Raw genomic sequence first — 21,346 nt, forward strand, 5'->3', positions numbered from 1 at the left:
TTATGGTGGTCAGTCAGAGACTCGCACGGCAAAATCCAACATGAGAGCTATTCACCCTTTGAGGGTGGAAGAAGGGCCAGACCCAGTCCCAGCTGACATTGGCCGAGGGGCAGGCTACACCCTGGACAGGTTGCCAGTCCGTCCCGTAAAACTGGTTGAATCTACCCATGACAATTGTCATTTCTGCCCGGAAGAAGGAGCTCTAGAAGTCTGTACGTTGTCTGAATCAAGAATGAGTTGTTTCACACAGAGTTCTCAGAGCTAAATCTGCCACTTGCCACTGTCATAATTATGAACTGCATAGGTGCCGTACAAGGACAGAGGGGAACGGGGGCAAAAAAACCTGCCGGGGCTTAATGAACGGTCTGGTCGCAGACAGCTGAAGATAGAATGAGGTTCTCCAAGGAGACCGGCGCTACGGGAACGTCTCTGCTGAATGTGCAGTATTACACTTCATGTGCAAAATCCCACAGCATACTCCAGGAAGGACAACCAGACAGTGACACTGATATTATATTAGCAAATGCCACTACGAGGTGTTAGCTGTTAATTAATTTTGCATATCCCGGGTCACTTGGTTATCTGCGATTATTTGCCTGTGAATCCACACGCCCTATAATCCAAGTCGTTTCATTTTGTGTGGGATCCCAAGAGATGATTCTTAGGCCGAAATCTTAGAGATAAACATTTGCAAGCCTTATTTACATACAACAAGACAGACATTATATGGGTGATTTTCATTATTAACCAGAAGTCATCAATACCTGGAATGATCAAATATGGCTAATGACAGCATGAAGTGAAGCGCGCAGAGACAGATAAATGCTGTTAGGATGTGGGAAGGCGAGGGAAGGTGGTGTGGTGCTGGTGGTGGTGGGGGGGACTCGGTGACGGAGAGGACCGACTCTGAGAATGTGAGAATGAGAGATCAACAATGCCATAAATAACCTTGGGAGAAGTCACCTATCCTCCCGCAGGCGACAGCTCGTCAGGGAAATGAATGGGTTGTCACTGTCGTCTTTGTGCCCATGGCTGAGGGCACTGAAGCTGGCACCGCCGCCGCGCTCGCACACAAATGAAAAAAGAGAAAAAGGAGGAGGTTTTCCTTCCTTTTGAAAAAAAAAAAAATGTCTTTGCAAAAACCCTCCCTCACGAACACACGCAGGTTCACAAACACTCTTTGAAAGCACGCGTCCACTTAAGCAAAAACAACACGCCGGAGCGAGGAGGTGTGCACGGGAATGCAGGAGTGCACAAGTAGACACACGCACACACTCTCCAACCGACTCATCCATTGTTCACACACTCACACTCTGTCAATCTCTCCGTCCGTCTCCCCACATCTCCATATTGGTGGCTGGTCTGGACTCCAGGTGCGTTGTTTAGATTTCAACCCTTCAGCATTTTTCATTCTCGTTCTGACACCGCGTTTACCCACAGTTCAATGGGCCACACGTACAAACGCAGTGACTTTGACACAGAGTCTGTTTGTTGTGACTCTTTGTGCCACTCGTGCTGGGTGGATGGAACAGATCAACAGCTCCGAGCTGTGCGCACCTTGTTTGTCAAATTACAAACGCCTTCATTGCTCAACAGCGATTCCGCCCGGAGAAATGCAGTCGTACATATTGTGAAATTAGAGCAGATGCTGTCGTGAATTGTTTGTTTACCTGATATGTCTTATTCATAGTATGAAGGGTGTAATTTCTGCTAGGGGGCACAGTCGTGTAGTTTGCCTTCGGTTAAGAAGCAGCAGCCTGTCCTCTGTGGGACATTTAGCCCTGAGTTTCACCCCTGAGGCTCTTGCCTCCTGTAAAACAGAAGCTCTCAGGTTGTGTGTGCCAGCAGCTAATTTCCACCCTCGACTGTAAATGAAGATGGAAAACACATCTCCACTCCCTCAAATTGTATAATAATTAAGCCAAAATATCCCTGATATGGGTGCTGCCATCTTTGAAAATATTTGGATTTTTTTTGTTTGGCCCATGTCCCATCTGCTAGCATGGAGGAGGCAGGGTTCAGGACCTATACTGCATCCAGCCACCAGGGGGTGAGATCAAGATTTTTTGGCTTCACTTTTGGGAAGCTGTCACGTCGTCCATTTTAATATAGAGTCTTTGATTTTGACCCATAGTTGCATTTAAGTGATCGGTGATCTCTAGTGGCCCTAGTAAATATGACGGGAGTAAAGGAGGAAGTCAGGTGACACTGTTCAATGAGCAACAAACACCGGGTTCAGAAGACCGCTGCATGTTTCCCATGTGAAACCGATTGTCAACGTTGCTTTTTTCATCCATGATGCCTGCACAACCCCTATCCATAGATTTGTTATCGTTACCATGGCGACAAAGATCCTCTAAACAGCAATCTTTCCTCGACTCTCATATAGTTTATTGTGCCTAAACGCAACCAAACCACGACTGTTCACAAGTTCACAAGCATAACAGCGAGCCCAGCATGAGTTGTGACCTTTGTTGCAAGTCCCTCGCTCTCTGTCCTTGTTTCATGTCTTTCTTTAGACTGTCAACTGTTATATACAAAGACTCCTAAAGCATTCCTTTGTTTTGTATATCCGCGTGTGCATGCGTGTGTGTTTCTGTGTGAAATGTGAAATTGCTGCTTTGTCAGTGAACACGCTGACGTGTCAAAAATACACGACTCCGGCACTATTCCACATATTCACCTCTGAAAAAGAAAAATTAAAAAAAAGTCACAAGCTCCTTTTGTACAAAGAATGTTTTACAATTCATTTCAATTTCCTGCAGGGCCGAGTGACTTCAGAGAGCAGAGTAATCTGACGAAGAACTCCATTTAGCCTCGCACTTACATCTTAACCTCCAAAACCCGGCATTTCACAAATATGACACTATTGCGTGTGAGGAGCACTGCCTGTCGAGTTTATTTAATTTGAAAAAAGGCCTGGGCGTAACGTATCACGATCCCTCCCTCTTTTGACATCAAACCCTCGCCTCGTGGGGCACTCGGCACAAGTAACACGACTACTTACATCACAAAATGGACTCTAAATGCAAACAGGCATAACCAGGGACAGCCACATCGAACCCCCCCCCCCCCCCCCCCCCCCCCCCCCCCCCCCCCCCCCCCTCATCTTCATTTTCTCTTTTTTTATGCTTCAACTGGAAGAGGGTTCAGGGGTCTTTTTTTCCCCTTCAAATTTCACACTGCGTAGTATTGTGCTTGGATAAAAATGAAGCGGAGAAATGAGGAGAAAGGGACGGCGTGAGTGAGCGGAGATGGAAGAAGAGAGAGAAAAATCAATAGTGAGGACATAGCTGGGGGGTTTCCATATTACATTTTGCATAGACGTCGGCTGTAATTTGCCTTTGATCTCAGTCCCAAGATGACTCACTGAAGCCATCTTCCACAGCCAATTGGGGGTGGGGGCGGGTTGGGGGGGGGGCAGAGGAGAGAGAGAGAGGGAGGGATGGAGGGAGTGGGTGGAGGCGGGGGTTGTCGCCCACAGAGCCTGGATGCCAGACCAGGGCTTCGTCTCCAGTTCACACATTCTGCTGAAATGTCTCGTCGGCAGCAGCTGTAAGTCCAGAATGTCCAGTCTGCCCAGACGGACTGATGCATCGGGCCGAGGGGAGACGAGAAAGGGGGTTTCCAGGCCTTCATCTGTTCAAGGCTGCACGCTCGCCAGTGAAATACTGTATGTATGATCACAAAACTGCTCTACTTTTTTCATGTGAATATCTATCTTGTACATCATTCCCCGTATGACAGGATTCAAAAAGGTGGAAATAAACAAAAGGCATTAGAGAATTGAAGCGTGCGCTAGTGGTCAGTTGTCCTCCTGATGTGTAGTCTTCAATTAGACTGTTGATTATTACCTACAACAGGCTAAAGGGTCAGTTCACCCAAATATCACAAAAACAGATCTACTGACTTACCGATAGTTTTGCTTTTATGGGCTGAGAGTTCACTGGAACAACCTCAATATAGATATAAAAATCTCAGCTCTTCAAAAAAAAAAACCCCACTATCCATTTACTGTAAGGTAGCAAAAAGTGTATGTGAGAAAAGACTGTATTTTTTTTCTGTTGTTGAGTGAACTGACCCTTTAAATGATATGATTCTGTGCTGCATTGCATCAAGCAGAGATTCCTCTAGTGCCATGTTATTAGTTGTACGTTTCACAACAAAGTATGCTTGTAGTGCATATCACAGATGCATGTAACAAATACAGTATAATGAACTTCGTTTTTTATTTATTTAAGGGAGCAGTGAGTAATTTTATAGTGCAAGTTATCTAAGGAGTTCCCCTTTCACACCTACTTATTTCAAAATTGAAAGATCATTAGTAAAATTAATTATTAGAAATCTGAAGTAATGAATAATTATAGCTGTCAAATAAAAAAGTGCATTAGACGAAGTAGCACAGAAAGTATGCAGTACCTCAAAGAAATCCTGAAGAACAGCACTTGAGTATACTAGTAAGTATTTACAGGCCGGTGACCATGTTGACCCGATGGGACAAGTCGAGTGCAGTGAAAGTCTGAATTTAGCTTCACTCACTATGAACTACGCTGCCATCGGCGATTAACAATCACTCTGGGCGTCGGAATGGTATGAAATAATGAATGAAGACGTAAAAAAGTAATTAATAGATAGAGCCGTCTCCGAGAGAAAAGAGGGGAGGATTCGTCATCTCTTCTCTACACAATGCCATTGTTCCCCACGACACGCACGAGTCACTGAGTTATTAATGATCCCACCTCGCAGAACATACATATACAATATATATATAAATAAAAAAAATTTGCACTCGCCGTTTCTGGAAACTTTTTCCATGATATATATTTATATATGTGTCTTTGTATATGTGTGTCTAATAGTAAAGGAAAGAAAGAAGTGGAGAAACAGGTTGACAATGCCCCTATTCATAAGGCATGACCGGTCATGAATGGTATATATATATATATATATATATATATGTATAGGCTATATCAAAATGCAAACTTTTACAGTTCAAGTACATGTCAGCTTATGTGTCAGCTTTACTTGACACTTGAATGAAACATACTCCACATGAATAGCTCTAAACGATGTCATTTGACACCCACTGCTGTGTCTTGAGAACGTAAAATAAAAGCTCGGAAAAGTGCGTTCAAAGTCAAATTGGCACCTCCCGACGCACCAGTTTCCACCTATGTTGCATTTCTGTCATAATTTGCCCTCCACCGTCAAGGATACCGTCGGGTGTTTTTGTTCTCATGCTCGCAGCCAGTTTCTTGGTGCGGGAGGCAGAATTTGATATTATTTGAGGCTTATTCCTAATCGCCCAGACGGTAAATATTGCACACTTCTTCTGCGGTGGCCTAATGGGCATGTAACTTTATAGGCAAATATGCGAAGTGGTATTCCTGCAGTGACTGGGAGCTTAGAAAGAGTGCCAGGCACTCCCCGAAGATGAAAGACTCGTCAGATGGCACCGTCCTGCCCCGCTCAGACACTTATGAGAAGCAGGCCTTCAGGAGAGGCTAAGTGTCCAATCTCCTGTGACTAAGATCAGTAATAGAGCACAATTGTCAGTAAATGCTGTGGCGTCATCCCCCTGTTGGAACACACACCTTTACCATTCCCCACCAGGAGCTCACTGTGCATTATTTCCATTATCACACTTCATAAATCCCCTCTGGTCACATGATTGATGATTTTCCTCTGCGCACTTAACGCAGTGCGGCGGATCTTTTTTAAGGAATCTGGTTTCTCTTTTTTTGTAAGTTTCAACTCTTAAGTGATATTTCTCAGCTTGTCAACGTGGCCGTCCGTCTTCTCCGCTGGGCTGAATTAGCATGCAGCCTCAATAATCGACCCTCTCGTCTCTCTTGGCCCAGTCCGCAATCCCTAATGATGAAACGAATTACAGCGCCTATTGTCAGAGAGCTTTAATCATAGTAGCTTCTGCTCTAAATGACAGAGCACTTTTCTGGGCCCCACACAAAAGAAGACATATCTAAGGTACAATGGACCTCCGATCGGGCTCAGTGAATTACATTAATTCCAAATAGCGTCACGTTAAGCTGTCTGTCCAATAGAGGAAGTAAAATAGGTTTGACTGCTAAGGCATTTGCACCTTCATCCTCGCCCCTAATGGGACAGTAGAATACTGATAAATGCTTAGTGACATGTGAAAAGGTTTTTATTTTTCACTCGGGAATGGGTTCATTCCATCTGCCTGTCTTTTTTTCGGGGTTGATTATATCAATTCTGCTAATGTATATCTGTTTGCAGATTATTTTACAATTAAATCTCATTAAATATGCTCTATAGTCAAACATTTTTTTCCCAAGTGTTGGAAGAACCAATAAATTGTTTGAAATCTTTTTGTGGTTGCAGGGGGAGTGGCATGTCTGATTAATGTCCTCAAGGGATGTCAATTGAGTTAGCATCAGTTGGGGATGGAGACATATGTTATTTTTGAAAATGTTTGAAAATTAAGATAAATCTGTGGGCATGGGGAAATAAAGAAGTGAGCTTTGCAGCCTGCTACTGGTCTCTGCTTGGGGCTAGCTGGTCACAATTTGCAAAACGCACCCAAGTCTCTGACTGAACTTTCTTTTGTCGAGTTGTATCCTGGTTGTGACTAGGGAAAAGATGGATTGATTATAATAAATAAATAATACTGTCCAACTAGCGTCCAACTAGTGTCCAACAGCGTTACAGAAGTACAAAACTGAATTGGTCATGTTTTATATGAAGTTAAATTTTAATGCCATATTTTGTTTTTCAGATTCACATGATTGAGACATAATGGTTATCGACCCTCCAAGGATAAGTGGTTTAGATCATGGATGGATGATTCACACAATTTCCCCATACACAATCATTACACAACGGATGGCTGTAAATGGATGACATAGGTTTTTTTGTTTTTTTTAAGGGAGTCACAATCATCCTAAAATGGAAGTCTAGAAGAGCCATACCAATAAACGTTTCCATACCTTTTTGCATGTTCTCCCATACGTACAACAACTCTATAGCTCATCTCCAAGCAGTTTATTACAACCCATAGTTTTGTTTTATTGTTAGTTGACCTCTAGCAGGCAAGGAGGAAGTCAGGTGATGTAGTTAATAGAGCATCATCAGTCCGCATATGCAGGACATTGGGATGGACGGATTGGTTGACAAAACATACGACTTTGACATAGGAGGCCGCTGTTTATGAGTATTCCATGGCAATGAAGGTCCTCTGACATGGATTTGTCCTCAGCTCAGGCACAAATATGGGTACCAAAGTGGAGGCCTCATTTTTTTGTCAGTTGAGCAAGTCATAATGACTTTAATGTGGCACAGTATTTAATTCTCTATATACCTCTGGAACCACTGCGTTGGAATGAGAAGTTCAACCATCACCATGGGTAATGCATTTATGTCCACATTGTGTGTATTTTGCAAATAATCTCATATTTCTGGTATTCCATTTTAAATTATTTCCTGAATTATACACACACCTACTACAGTTAAACCTGGTGCTATACCACCAAACACATTCACACCGTCCAACATGGACGCACACACTCACACAGACACAAGCGCATACGCGGGCAAGCTGCAGCTACGGCAGAGGGAGAACTGTGGGGGGGAAACGATTGGCCGAGTCCTTAATTCAATAATTTCTTCTGGGTATCAGCCCACCCCTGTCGCTGTTCATTGATAAAGGCACTTTAAGGAGAGCGATATTTAGCATATCTGGCTAAATGGTCTTAACAAGCCCCAGCTTGCACTGTGTTAAAAAAAAAAAATTAATAAATAATGAAAGGAGGAGGAAAGTGTGATGTTGCCAGGGAAATAATTTGCCTCTCTTGAACTGATGATGGCATCCACTTTATGCAAATTGGTGTCTGGGGACAACAAAATCCCTCTTAATGCATAAGCAGACTTCATAGAGAGAGGGAGAGAGAGCGAGCTGGGGAAAGCCAGATGACGTAAGGAAAGAGAGAAATAAAAGGTTGTAGGATAAGAGATATGTGAGAGCGATGAATGAGAAGTCAGCACAAAATTTGACAAATGTGAATTCTATGTCTATAAAATCAATGGGGTGGTCCAGTTCTTCTGATAGTATGAGTACAGGCGTGCGTGCGTGCGTGTGTGTGTCCATCAAGCTGTTTCAGTCAGTATGAAGTAATAAAATGTTAATAACTTATGACTGAATGACATCTCAGAGGCAATGCTGGTGTTAATATGCAGCTAATTTGCAATAGCAAATATGTTCTGTAGGAAATATCCAAATTACATTTTCTATTAGCGTAATGAGGATTTGTTGTAAATTCACATATTTGGCAAGTTTGCAAATACTGTATGTTGTTACTGAAGTGGTCATGATCTGATCTAGTAGAGAGAATGTTCACAGTTCACTTCGGACTATATATATATATTTGTATTTACATTCAACTAAAACCACTGTCCTTTACCGAAATGCTATCAATCTTGTTTCCTGGTGTGACTGAAGTACACTTGGTTTCTTTCCTCAGCCGAAGATCAACGATGTTTCTGATCGCGATTCTGACGACATGACATTGTCACCTATCTGTATCATGTTGTATATATCCCTGTTTTGTGACCTGCTCTCAGTTTCATGTGTCAGTGCAGTTTGCTATTAATACAAGCTCGACGCTTGCTATATGTTCACCTGCTATCTTGATGAATTTGTATGAATTACACAAATTAAGTACCATGTACATTGTACAGCATGGACTCCATCAGTGTTGTTTTACTGTATGCTCCTCCTATCTGAAGGACATCTGTTAAACTTTGGTTCGGTTGCTCCCAATTAAAACTTTCATAAGGTGCTTGATTTCACCTTGAACTGATTGCCTTTGACCTAGTCTCAGGAGATAAGTGTCATAAGTATGCATCGTTTTATGCTAAAAACATGAAAACCATGCCTCCAAATTCACACTGTTGTTTGATCACTTGTAGTCAAGTTTGATAAAAGTCACGAAAACATGTGTGTCCACCCCTCAAGCCCACCCTCCTCCTAACGTCACCTGATGTCCTTCTCTGCTCCCGTCCATATCAACATGGCCGCTCGAGGTCGCCTAACAATAACACATAACTATGGGTCGTAATAAGCTGACAGGCAACAGACAACCTATTGGTTTGTTTTGTAGAGGAGGACAGTCTCACATAAAGAGGTTCACATCTGCTGGCTCCATTCCGTTGTCTCCAGCCCCCCCCCCCCCCCCCCCCCCCCCCACTCCCCATACCCCCACTCCCCACCACACCCTGCGTGCTCCCTCTGAGGAAGTTTTGAATCCTGTCATTCCGACTCGGAGTTCAGCACTTCTTTCATGTGTGCCTCGACAGCGGGCCTCTCCTCCTTTTGTATTGTTTTATTATTTATGCATGGGGAGGGCCTGGTGGTTGTTGGGTGGGGTGGGGAAGGGCGGGGGGGGGGGGGGGGGGCGTCTTAAGCATAAGCAGAAGCAGCATTAGGACAGATGGGGAGGGGGACTAATTCATATTCTGTTTCAGCAACATCTTAGCGAGCCGAAGAGTTCAAACATTTTCCAAGCAAATGCAGCGAGAGAGGGGGGAATGAAAGCGAAAGGCAAGAAGAGAGGGAGGACAAGACACTAGGGGTAGGTGTGTGTGTGTGTGTGTGTGTGTGTGTGTGTGTGCGTGTGCGTGTGTGTGTGCATAGAATATACAGTTAGTGTTAGTATTCAAAAACAGATGGCGATAAGAAGTGTGTGAGGGAGTGGGTGCATAGGATGAACAAAAGGAGGAAAAGGGGAAACAATACACAGAAGACAGGATATAGAGTTAATAGGAAGAAGAAAAAAACTTTCTCCGTGGAAAGTGATTAAAAATAGATTTTCGCTTTTGGTATGAAAGAGGCATGAGGGGGTATGAAGAGAGTCAGAGTGATGGGCTGCTCTTACTGCCACTACCCCCTCCGTGTGCGGATGTGCACTTGTATGTATGTCAACGGCGCGCACACACAGTTACATCGTCTCGCACTCTCAGACAACATGAAAACACAGTTGTCTTTGTGAAAAGTTCCAATCGGCCAAAGAGACGGAAGACGTCAGTCCCAGAAGGGTTTCACTGGAATTGGGACAGGATATGTTACAGAGAAATAAATAAATAAAACCAAGCAGTTCAGTCTGTTTTTCAGTATTTATGGCCAGTTCTGCCTTGCAACAAGGTATGTGTCTTCACCACGAGGCCAACCAGTACTCCTAACACGCAGTCGTCTGGCTTTTACAATCACATGTATAGGTAAATCAACATGTAAACAGAGTTTACATGGGCAGCTATCAAAATGTGTTCTGGACATCCAGTCTGAAATGACCATGAAATACAAACCCACTATGCAGAATGTAATAAGTTCACTTGAAATGTGGTAGAAAGTTGCAAATAAATGGAAAGCAGCCACTTCACATGTGGAGAGATGAGCTGCACTGTATCGTGAACAGTTTAATTAATGACTTGTTTCAATAATTAAAGGGCACTTTCACACCTACCGTGTTTGGTCGGGAACTGTGAACTTTTGAGTTTAGCCCCAAAGAAAAGAAAAAAACAGACCAACGGACCAAAACTTTGTCAGACCAAAAAAGTTGGGGGTGCTGGTAGTAAAACCATAATGATATGAGAGTGGCAACGATATTAACTGGTTCATTAATTGTCTCTATTCAAACAGAAAGACTACTACCCGCTGAATCGACAGCACGCTTAAGTCAGACATGCACCCGTCTACAATGTCAAGTATAGATGTTATAATACAATATTATTTAGTACGCTCCCTGAATGGCCATGTGAATCCAAAACTAACCAGACCAAATGCAAACACAGTCTTGAACCATAGTTTGGACCTTTGTTCGAACTTTCAGGTGGGGAAAATGCCTTTTAAAGAAAAACAAAACAAAGCGTAGTGACTATACAGAAGAAATGTGTCACACCTCGTGCTTTTTCGCTGCACTACGGCCAGTTCAGGCTGCGCTTAACCGGAGCTGGAGCCCGCTGTGGCCCCCGGGGGGCTCTTGTCTGCGCCATATCAGCAGTCACCACAGCTGGGCTCGGCTCTGACACTGTGCTGGAGACTATTGCACTACCGCCTTAACACCCAAACCATCTAGGCCAATCACAATCAGCGCATGTATGTCGGAGCGTGTGTGTGTGTGTGTGTGTGTGTTTCCCCCACTTTCCCTCCACATCTCCAGCACATGCCCTTGAGCATGTGCAAAATGGCTCAGTATCAAAGAGTGATGATTGAACTGAAAACATACTCCACTCTTTGGGAAAATAAGGCCTCGGTATGTGTGTGTATCTCTGTGGTGCGTGTGTGTGTGTGTGTGTGATGTCTGTCCGTTAAATGGCAGATATGTGTGTTTCATGGACCAACTTCTCTCTCTCTTGCTCCTGTGTGTGTGTGTGTGTGTGCGACAGTTCACTGTAAAAACAAAGAGAGGCAGAGAGGCGAGGAGACGTTTGCTAAAATGTATTGAATTTCAATAAAAACTGTGTGGAGCATTAGGCTTGGGCGATTTTTCAATCTCTCATTGCTCCGTCTTGAATTAGTCGTGGTACACTCCATTCTCACCATGCCCAGCTAATCAGATCTCCTCCCGTCCCCTGGGTCTTCTCTCATTTGGTATGTCCCACGAGTCGTGTGCCAATCAAATTGCTCATCAATGTCTGCCTTCTTTTTTTTCTCTTCGCTTGGTCTCGCCGCTCCGTTCCTTCTTTTAAACCATTTCATTAAACTGTGCCATTAAAAAAAAGTGGAAAGAAAAGAAAAGTTACTGAGGCTGTGCTGCCACATTATGTTGAATCCATGTGAGGGTGAAACCCAGCTGAAGCACACGGTGGTGTCGCTCTGTTTTTAGTCACATGGTCGTCTGTGGCACTTACTTGTATGAAATTATTTAAAACTTAGACCTTGAAAATGTAGCCCGTCAAGGTGACATTACTGTGAACCAGCTGCCTGCCTTGCTCGCACATGCAGCACTCTGGGGCGTGAATACAAATCAATCAATTATTTTAATTTGTATGTATGACTGCTTCAAAACATACTAATAGTTCAATGCACAGGTTATAAAGTGTCTGTTTTCAAACAGTGATCTAATCTTTTATCCAGCAAACTTATTCTCACAGGAAAGAGTTTTTCAAAGTAAGAGGTGGACCTCAATACAGTTCCAGGGGGAGGGAATGGAAGTTAAAAAAATACATATTAGTAGTATATATTTAGATATTATATTGGTTGTCCAAAAGAGATAAGGTTGACTGGCTTAAATATGTGAGTTGTTTCAAGATATAGTTCAGAGATACAGTCGTTTTGGTGAATTCTACTGTTTTATTCTCAAGTTCCCAGAGTCAGAAACGAATAAAGGGCCTTCGGACAGACCTTTTTATGTATTTGTTGCAGTCTGAACAGCAATATCAGGCTATCTTATGTTCAATTATTGAGCGTACGTGATCAAATAACACAATCACGATCGCCTAAGTATCCAGAGATTGAGCAAAACTAGGCAAGTTGACTACAGTGGGGGGAGGGGGGGTGTGTTCCTTTTCCCCCCAACTGTTTCTGAGGGGAGGTCCCACAGTGTCACACAACCCCACGCGTAGGACGTCGCAGAATGTCCTTGTGTGAACCTGTTGTGGAACAAACGATTGAGTCGTCCGCTCGGACAGACCACTGAAGTTCAGTTTTCAGTCCCTGTCATGAGTTACTACTACCTGGGCTCTTTCATGTTGTCATAATGTTTGGCTGACATCGTGTTATATGGTCCTGTCAACTCTGTGATTTAGAAGGTTGTGTGGGCCCCCCACACTGTGCTGTCCCGCTGATATAGTTTTTCTATAAAGCTTGAGTCATAATTCAGACTTGTACACGTGTGGTCGGTCGGTCACTCTATGTCCGTCGAGAGCCCATCACCCGGACAGAAACAATTTCATTTTTTAAATATATATAAAACAGCATTCGAACATTGCAATAAGACAGACGTCCATAATGTGCCTGGAAAGCATAATATTTTTCCGGGGGTGTGATTAAAGTCTCACCTCTCACACTGTTCAAATAGTTTCAGATTAATTTTTTGGTCTCATATAATTCCCTGAATAATGAAAAAAAGAAAAAAAAAAGAGTTCTTTCTCTACAATTATACTGTTGGAGGGGAACAATGTCCCATTTGAGATTTTAAGCCATTTACACAGATGATTCCAGTAATGCCATGCAAATAGAATTTAATTCAAAGTTAATTCACCCGCATTACTTTTTAATAAAGAAATGATAAATTATAATCTCCCCTGCAATTTAATCTATTTATGCTGCCTCCGTCGCTGGAAAGTGTCCACTGCATGTCTCTCCATTAATTGGGGGAGAGATGGAAGGGAAAAAAGAGGGAAAGAGGGAATGAAAGAAGTGGGAAAATAAAGGAGGTAGCGGCTGAATTTGTTATCTCGGCGCCGAACTGTGTTTGAGAAAGAAATAAAGGGTGTAATGAATTGATTTCATATTTAGTCTCGGGCGTGTTGATACGCATAGATCTCTAGTGGTCTTTCAGTGCCTGTAGCCCGCAGTATTTTCTTTCCTTTCATTAGGGTGGAGATTCTGCCCTTTGATAGTGTTATCGATTCTGCCTCCGAACACTGTGGCACCCCTGTGAAGTTGCTCTTCAGGTAGAACGAAAGAAAGGAGGGAAAAAGGAGGAGAAGAAGAAGAAGAAGACGATGCTATTATCTTTGGTGTTATCCTGTACCGGTGTAGCGGCAATTCACAAAACCGCTTTACTTACCAGTGAACTGTTTTTCCTCGCTCTTTGTTCTCCCTCGCTTTTATTGAATCCAAGGGATAATTACAGATTCGGTGGCCGCCGCTGCCGCTCGGGCCTCGCTGCAATTTCAGCAGACTTGAAAATTTATCACTTAAATCATTATGATTCTGTCCCCCCGTCCCCCCCCCGCCTCCATGTTTAAATTCTCTCCTTCGATCTGCTCCGAACATGTGTGTGTGACGAGGTGCAGAACTTGCTGCAGCTCGAGTCCAAATTTGACCTTGTATGTTTTTTTTTCCTTCCCTTTATCGTCTTAATAACGGAGAGCAAATATCAAGTGAACACTGGATCCTTCTAATCTGATACTTTGGTGACCTACATGTAATAATTCATCACCTTCAACAAATAATATCCTCCCTGTCCTCAGCCGTCCGTGGCTCCACTTCAGGGAAGGAGCCGGCGTGGATGTTAAATGAGACGAGGTGGCCCAGGACCTTCGGGCCAAGTTGGCGGACATTCCCGTCACTGATGGATCCGCCGTGCAATCAAACATCTAGACGGTAATGACCGCTCTCAGCTGCCACAGTCTTTGTCTTTACGTATTTATTTATCCGTAGAAACTGTGAGGATGAACAAAGAAAGTAAATACAAAGACGCATGGTAAATCAAGTAAGATGAACTTGAATTTACACTGTAAAGGGAGACAGTCATTGTCTATCGATAGGGACACAAAAAGATGACTCCTATGTTTAGTACTTGAGTTCAATTCAGGATAACCCAGACTTGAACCATCCAGACCCTCATGGGCCGCCAATGCCCAATATTCATCATGTCAGTTAGTTTTTATTAATTCCATGATACAAACGTTTCCGGCATTCCAAGCTCTTCATTCTTTTCACCCACGTATGTTGGAGATTTAGATTGGTGAATAATTAATTGACTTAATAATTAAGAAATAAAAACAAAAACTGAAATGTCACAATGTCCCTGTGCTATGACTCTCAGAAGTGTGGTGAGGTGCAGAGATATTAAATCAGTCTATTATAAGAAAGACAAGACATAAACTGCTAAAATACACATAAGGATTACAGTCGTGATACAAATACACATACCCACATACAAATATCATAAAGTCAGTTGTCAGTCCATTAGGTGCATGTGACTAAAGTGGCAGCCCAACATGACGGCAGTGTAATTGTTTGGTTTGTGTTGAAACTGTTTCGCAGAAGCACTGATTGAACTTCATGGTCATTTTGGAGGCTGCATTTTGTGGGGCATCTTTTGTATTCACTGACACAGGACAGGCTGTTTTTTTATTATTTAAATTTTTATCATGTTGTCCACCGCATTGAAACACCTCTCTGTATAATGCAGTGCAGTTATGCAAAATCCTCCAGAATTATCATACATTTGAATCGGCATCACCACAAACTCAACATCAAAATATTTGTGAAGGAGGATTTACTCCAGGACTGTTACATTTGACTGAACTCACTTTAGCCCGGTGGTCCTTGACTTCTACCACTCTGTGATGCACCTTTTTTTTTCTGGCTACCCTTTATTACTTAATTATACATAATATCCAAACACTAACTTTGGGGACTAGGATGAAATGAGTCCTTATGTAGGAGCGGTGTTGATGGGAAACGAGGAATATTAATCCCGATAATATTAGATGAATGCATGCTGACCACTTTCCCAGACATTCCCGAACCATGTGACACAATGTCCCGGTACGACCGCCGGAGCATTACTCGTTTCTGGGGAGGTTCCAATAACTTGAGGAGAATAAAACAATCTGTGGATAGAATGTCGGATGAACCAACTGATGATCAGTATTTCACATTGTACTGTACTTTTCATATCATCCAAGACCCAAATTATGTGTCAGAATTCACACTGTGCCATTCTCCTACTTTTGCTAATCATGTAATAATTATAATGTGAGGATTCCCTACTAACCTAAAACCTAAACATTATCATATAATACAGCAGCATGAGCGGCAAACGACACAAAGGGTGATTTTCGACATTTGAACACTGTCCTCTACATGTGTGAAATCTCCCGTCAGGATTATATATACGTTGAGCTGCTAATTAGCACCCAAACTCCTGCACACATTGTAATGTTATGATCGGCATATAGGACATTATGTCACAAAGATAAAAAGAAAAGAAAATAGTTTTTGTAAGGCTTGTAAGCAGTAGAATGAACAGGTGATCTAAATTCTGCAAAACAAATTCACAACGCTTAGAATAAAAACATATGTTCTTGGCATTCTTTAACATTAAATCTATTTTCACCGGTTGGCCACTTGGCACAAAAAATTGTTCAAAACACAAAAACAAAAAGGATAATCACTAAATTGTTCCCTCTGCGAAATCACCGTGTCAGAAACGCACCGTCCGCGCTGATCGCGGCAACAAAGGACTGTGGAAGAATTCAGACGTTTGGCTGATGTGTTCATTATATAAAAGAATTACACACGGCGGCTAAACCAAGGACATAAGATCAAACGTGATAATGTAGCAAAGCTCATTTTCCCTCAAAGATCCTAATTGATTGGTTGATTATGCTTTCTCTGTTCCTCCATCTCGGTGGGTCTTCTTTAATAGCTCCGTAATGACGCTACTGAACTGGACGTGTACGACTCAGCCAATTAGAATAGTAATAGGCTCTAATTAAGTCCAAAAAAAAAGGACTTTCAATAAAAAAAAGGAGGAGATAGCGAATTTGATTACTCATATTCATTAACTTTTTTTCTTTCAACCCCCCCCCCCCCCCGCCATCCCTGGAACTTTGCACTCTTCCTTTTTATGAATATTTTATCTGGTATGAAACATCACAATACACGCTGTCCCTGGCAAAGGCCAGAGACATAACAGCAGAAAAAGCCTTTCTTCTGCTCTCATTCAAAGAGCCTTCCTTTGTTTCTGCATAATGAACAAGTCGCTGATGGCAGCGGAATAAATTTTAATTAGAGTTTTGGGGGGGGGGGGGGGGGGGGGGGGGGGGGGGGGGTTCGGAGGAGACTCGCAAGGATGATAGGTTGTTTTAAATCAAAACTTGACAGTGTGAAGGCTTTTTAGGAATAAACCAAAGTTAGGAGGTGAAATAGGTTTGCAAGTGTGTGAGCGTGTGTGTGTGTGTGAGACAGACTGAGACGTGTTGTGCCAGCAGGTATCTGTAACAGTGCATCAATAATTTGCAGCAATTTTAAGCACCTCCCTTCTCCTCTCTGCCTCTTTTCTCCCCATCGTTCCCTCTCTGTCTCTCTTGCCTCGGGTCAAGTTAGCACCACTTAAGGACTACAACACTGTGCCCAATCACCATATGTTGTCTGTGTCGGTGTGGATACTTGTGTGTGTGTGTGTGTGTGCGCACGCGCGCGCGTGTGCGTGCGAGAGCATACCTGCCTCGCCCGTTCCCCTACCTGATGCCTCCCGTCGCTCGCAGCCAAAGCATGTCAACGTTTGAGAGACAAAAACAAAAACAGAAGCGAGCAGAGAGGGGACACCAGGTACACCAGCATGTGCGCCCGTGTGTGTGTGTGTGTGTGTGAGTTCAGGATGTGTGTGTGTGTGTGCATCATGCAGGCTGGTTTGCTATGAGACAGGGCCAGATGGTCACCCCAGGCAAAGCAGGTTGGGCCTGTTTACCTGCTTCACTCTGGGTCATGTCAGCTTCGTTTTCAGCTTAGCCGCAACACAGCTCAAGCCGCGCTGCCAAAAAAAACCACGCCGGTTAACTCCCCATCTCCTCTTCCTCCTCCCTCCTGCACTTCCGTCTACGCTCAGTGTCTTTAAAGAGGGAACTTTGGTCCCTTTGCTCCCTGGCAAATGTGTTGTCAGCGGTATTAAGATATGACGCAAAGACAGAAACAAAAACCTTTTTTGTTTCGAGCAAGATCTTCTGCCGAGAGAATGGGGAATATGGTTTGGACAAAGTCAAATTATTAATTACTTAATATATTTCATGGAATAATTGGGCTATAGGAAATGATTAAATGATTTTCGAGCGTTAGATTTACATTTTTTACCAAAACTGCAAAATAATCAATTTAGATAATTTAGATAGTTATATGAAACCTTTAATTATATAATAAATTAGATTAGCTGAAAACTGTGTTTGGCATCTTCACTGGAGAGTTTAAAAAAATAATTATTTAAAAAAACAATGAAGTTGATTAAGTCACTTATGATTGCACAAATTAATAATTTCAGCTCAATTAAAGATGATGGTGAAAATAATGATACAGGTGGTGATAATTAGTCACAACGTGGGAAACTTAACTTTAACTCATTTACTTCAAGTATGTTTTGAATTAAGTGCTTAAAATGAAATATGAGCAATTATTTAATAATTTCAGCACAAACAAGTAGTGATCTCCAAAATTTCCACAGCACTTATTCCAACAACACAGTATATGTAAATGCCAAACCCACTACAGTTTCTCTCTTAAACAGAAAATGCCATTTCATTCATAAATTAATTTAAATTGCTTCTAATCTGCCTTTTTTTTCAAAATTTAGATTTCAGCAATATAAAAGTTTTTTACCTGGATTATGCGCATATATATCCATACACAGATAGCAGCCCCTTGAATATTTCTGGGTGTATTGGGTCATTGTGGGCAGTGAATGTAATGTGTTGTCATAGCTTTTTTTGAATTAAATTTTCAATCCATTCATCAAATCATCCTAAAATAACCAAATAAATTGCAAAAAAACCACAGTGACAAACTGCAAATTAAACAGAAGCAGATCCGAGAACATGATAAAATGTAAAAATGTTATCAGGGGAAATTAAGAATGAAGGCCAGTAACCCTGGTTCTCTCTCCAGCTCAGGTAAGGACAAAAAAAAATAATTGGTTGGATATATTTTGTAATACAGCACCATGTGCACACACAAACTAAAATTTGTCAGCCTATTTCCTCCAAACATTTATGATAATAATAATTTGACAATAAGGACTTAACTCATTACAGTGATATTCACTTTCATACCAGTATCAGCTCAGCAGTGTAACATGAGGCTACTTCCATCAGAGCACGACAGCCCCCCCCCCCCCCCCCCCCCCCCCCCCCCCCCCCTCTCCCTGCCCCCGTTAACCCCCCGCTGTAGCAGCAGTTGCTGGCACCGCCGCTAAGCATGATGTCCGGCTGTAGCAGTAACAGGTGCCTACATGTTGCCTGCTGGCACCGTGCCGCCGAGCCACAGTAGCCGCCTTGGCAGCGTGTTCAGCACTCGTGGCCAAGCTGGCCGCCAGTAATCCGCCTCACCTCAACCTCCAGACTGCTGCCAATCGACTCCACGGTGACGCTGCGTCGAAATAACGCTCCTGTGTGTGCAATGAAATTACAGGATGTGTGTTACTTTTAAGCATTCTGTTCGCAATGCAGTCATTTCACACACACTCACACGCACGCACACGCGCACACACACGCGCACACACACACACACAGAATCTGCCTCCCCTTAAACGTCAAACTCATCAGCCACACAGACCAATCCACCCCCCCTTTTTTCCTCACACACTACCCCACCCCCTTATAGCCCCCACACCACTGCACCCACTGCCCCTCAAGCTTACTGTCACCCCTTGCACCCAACATCTCCTGTACCCCCCCCACTTGCCTCCCACCCACACACACACATGCACGCCCTCCACCCTTTTTCCATTTCAGATGCAAAGCTGGGGCCGAGGCGAGCCGTGCATATAGTCACAGCGGCAATCTCATCTATGTCCAATCTGTCATGCCACTGCCTTTCATTATTCTCCTGCGTGGGGGGAGAGATAACGCTGAGGCATATTTTATGGACAGTAGCGAGAGAGAGAGCATGAGAGAGAGAGAGAGAGAGATGCCAATATGGTGGGGTAATGGTTGCGAGATATGAGGGGTCCTGCTCTGGCCAGTGGAGAAGTGTCACTCTACTTCATTGGTATCTAGGTCAAGGCAACAGAGAGGAAAAAATATAAAGCAAATGAAGTGATGAAATTCTTGAAATGGAGGTTTTGGGGGTGGGGGTGGCAGAAGGAGAAGGATGGAGAGGTAGTGCTGGTCAGTGCCATATCGTCTACATTAAAAATGGACAGCCTGAGGGCCTGGCGGGGTGGCGGGTGGGGTGGTGGGGTGGTGGGGGTGTAAATAGGCGGCAGCCATCCTTCACGGCCACTCGATGGCTCCATTAAATCGGAGCTCGTATGCATGCGTGCATGCCGCTGTTGTTGAATATGGAGGAGTGAGGGAATGCGATGGGGGGCCGGCAGATGAAGGAGGGGAGAGATGGATGGAGGGACGGGTGAATGCACCGGGGTCAGGTATTCTCTTCTGTCACCTCTGTTGCCGGGCTGAGTGGCTGGCTGGTTGTGTCTCCGCTCGGCGTGCCGAGATGATTGGGTCCTGGCCTGCAGGGAATGGGCCGGGCCAGTTTTACATATATACGTATATCATGGCCATTGTCATGCTGTGTTCGCATGTGCATTTGTGTGTGTGTGTTTGAATATGCAAATGAGATCCGGCAATGCCTTTGATTTTGTGCATGCGCCGGTGTCCGCGCACGTGTGTGTGTGTGTGTGTGTGTGTCGCCGGAGTTGTGCAATATCCAGATGTCAGTACAGCCTCACTTGGTGTCTGTCATTGAGACAGTGGGGGTGGGGTTAAGGTGACCTGTTTTAAATATAGACAGTGTCACGACAACATGCCCGACTCGGCTTATAAAAGCCATTTGCATAACGTTTCTCCCTTATCCCCTGCTTTCTCTCTCATTTTTTCTTCTCATCCTTCCCCCCTTCTTCCTCCTGGGAGACAGGCAGAGCAGACACGTCATGTTTTGCCTTTGTCTCTGCCGTTCAAATGCAAAAAAGATGTCATGTCAAGGCTTTCTTCGACACAGAGAGACACAACTGTATACCTGCGTCGCACAATGGGGAACGGGACAAAATACAAACACAGTGCGTGAAGGTGATGAAGTGTGGCGTGTAAAGGGGAAAAAAAAGGGGCTTCCTGTGACATAACGTCAAATGATAAAGATGCACTAAAGCAGCTTGTCAGTACAGTATGTCCCCGCTTAATAACACCAATACACAAACTATAAAATAACTGACAAGACTGTAACTCAAACGAAACTGAGATTCGCACATTCGCTCACCTCTCTCTGCATATCTTAGTCCTGTTTCCCAGCCACCGGAGGTGTTACTGCGCTGCTGCTAAACAGCAAGTCGAGATTTTTTTTGAAAAAGTATGAGGAGAAAGTTTTTTTTTTAGCGATGACACTGGAGGGGCATTTTTCAACAGACCTCATAAAACTTGGACTTTGATTTCTGCTTAACTTTTGTTGCATACCTTGTCCTTCTTGAGTATTTGTGTGCACAAGCCTTGTCGGTGTGCCCTTCAGTTTGAATGCACACTTCACTCTAGCAAACTAATTAATTATTCCCCTCTTCAGCCTCCTTTATTCATCCAATTGGGGGTTTTTTTGTACCTCTATGAAGAACACACGCCACATTCCTTCAATACCTTACCTTCTCTCAGACTCGCCGCCTATTCATTAGGAATTCAAATTAATCAGTATTTACTGTAGCGCTCGCCAGCTCCG

The 21,346-nt window shown here is 43.5% G+C and overlaps 1 long non-coding RNA gene across 2 annotated transcripts in view; it reads left to right on the top strand.

Moving 5' to 3' along the window:
- Positions 1-21,346, top strand: part of LOC118284303 — a 258,240-nt gene that overhangs the window by 55,090 nt on the left and 181,804 nt on the right. For both annotated transcript variants that reach the window (XR_004784799.2, XR_004784800.2), the window contains exon 2: positions 14,173-14,305. This is a non-coding gene — a long non-coding RNA (uncharacterized LOC118284303). The remainder of the gene's footprint in view (positions 1-14,172; positions 14,306-21,346) is intronic.

The sequence above is a fragment of the Scophthalmus maximus genome, chromosome 10 (assembly GCF_022379125.1).
Source record: "Scophthalmus maximus strain ysfricsl-2021 chromosome 10, ASM2237912v1, whole genome shotgun sequence".
Lineage (NCBI taxonomy): Eukaryota > Metazoa > Chordata > Actinopteri > Pleuronectiformes > Scophthalmidae > Scophthalmus > Scophthalmus maximus.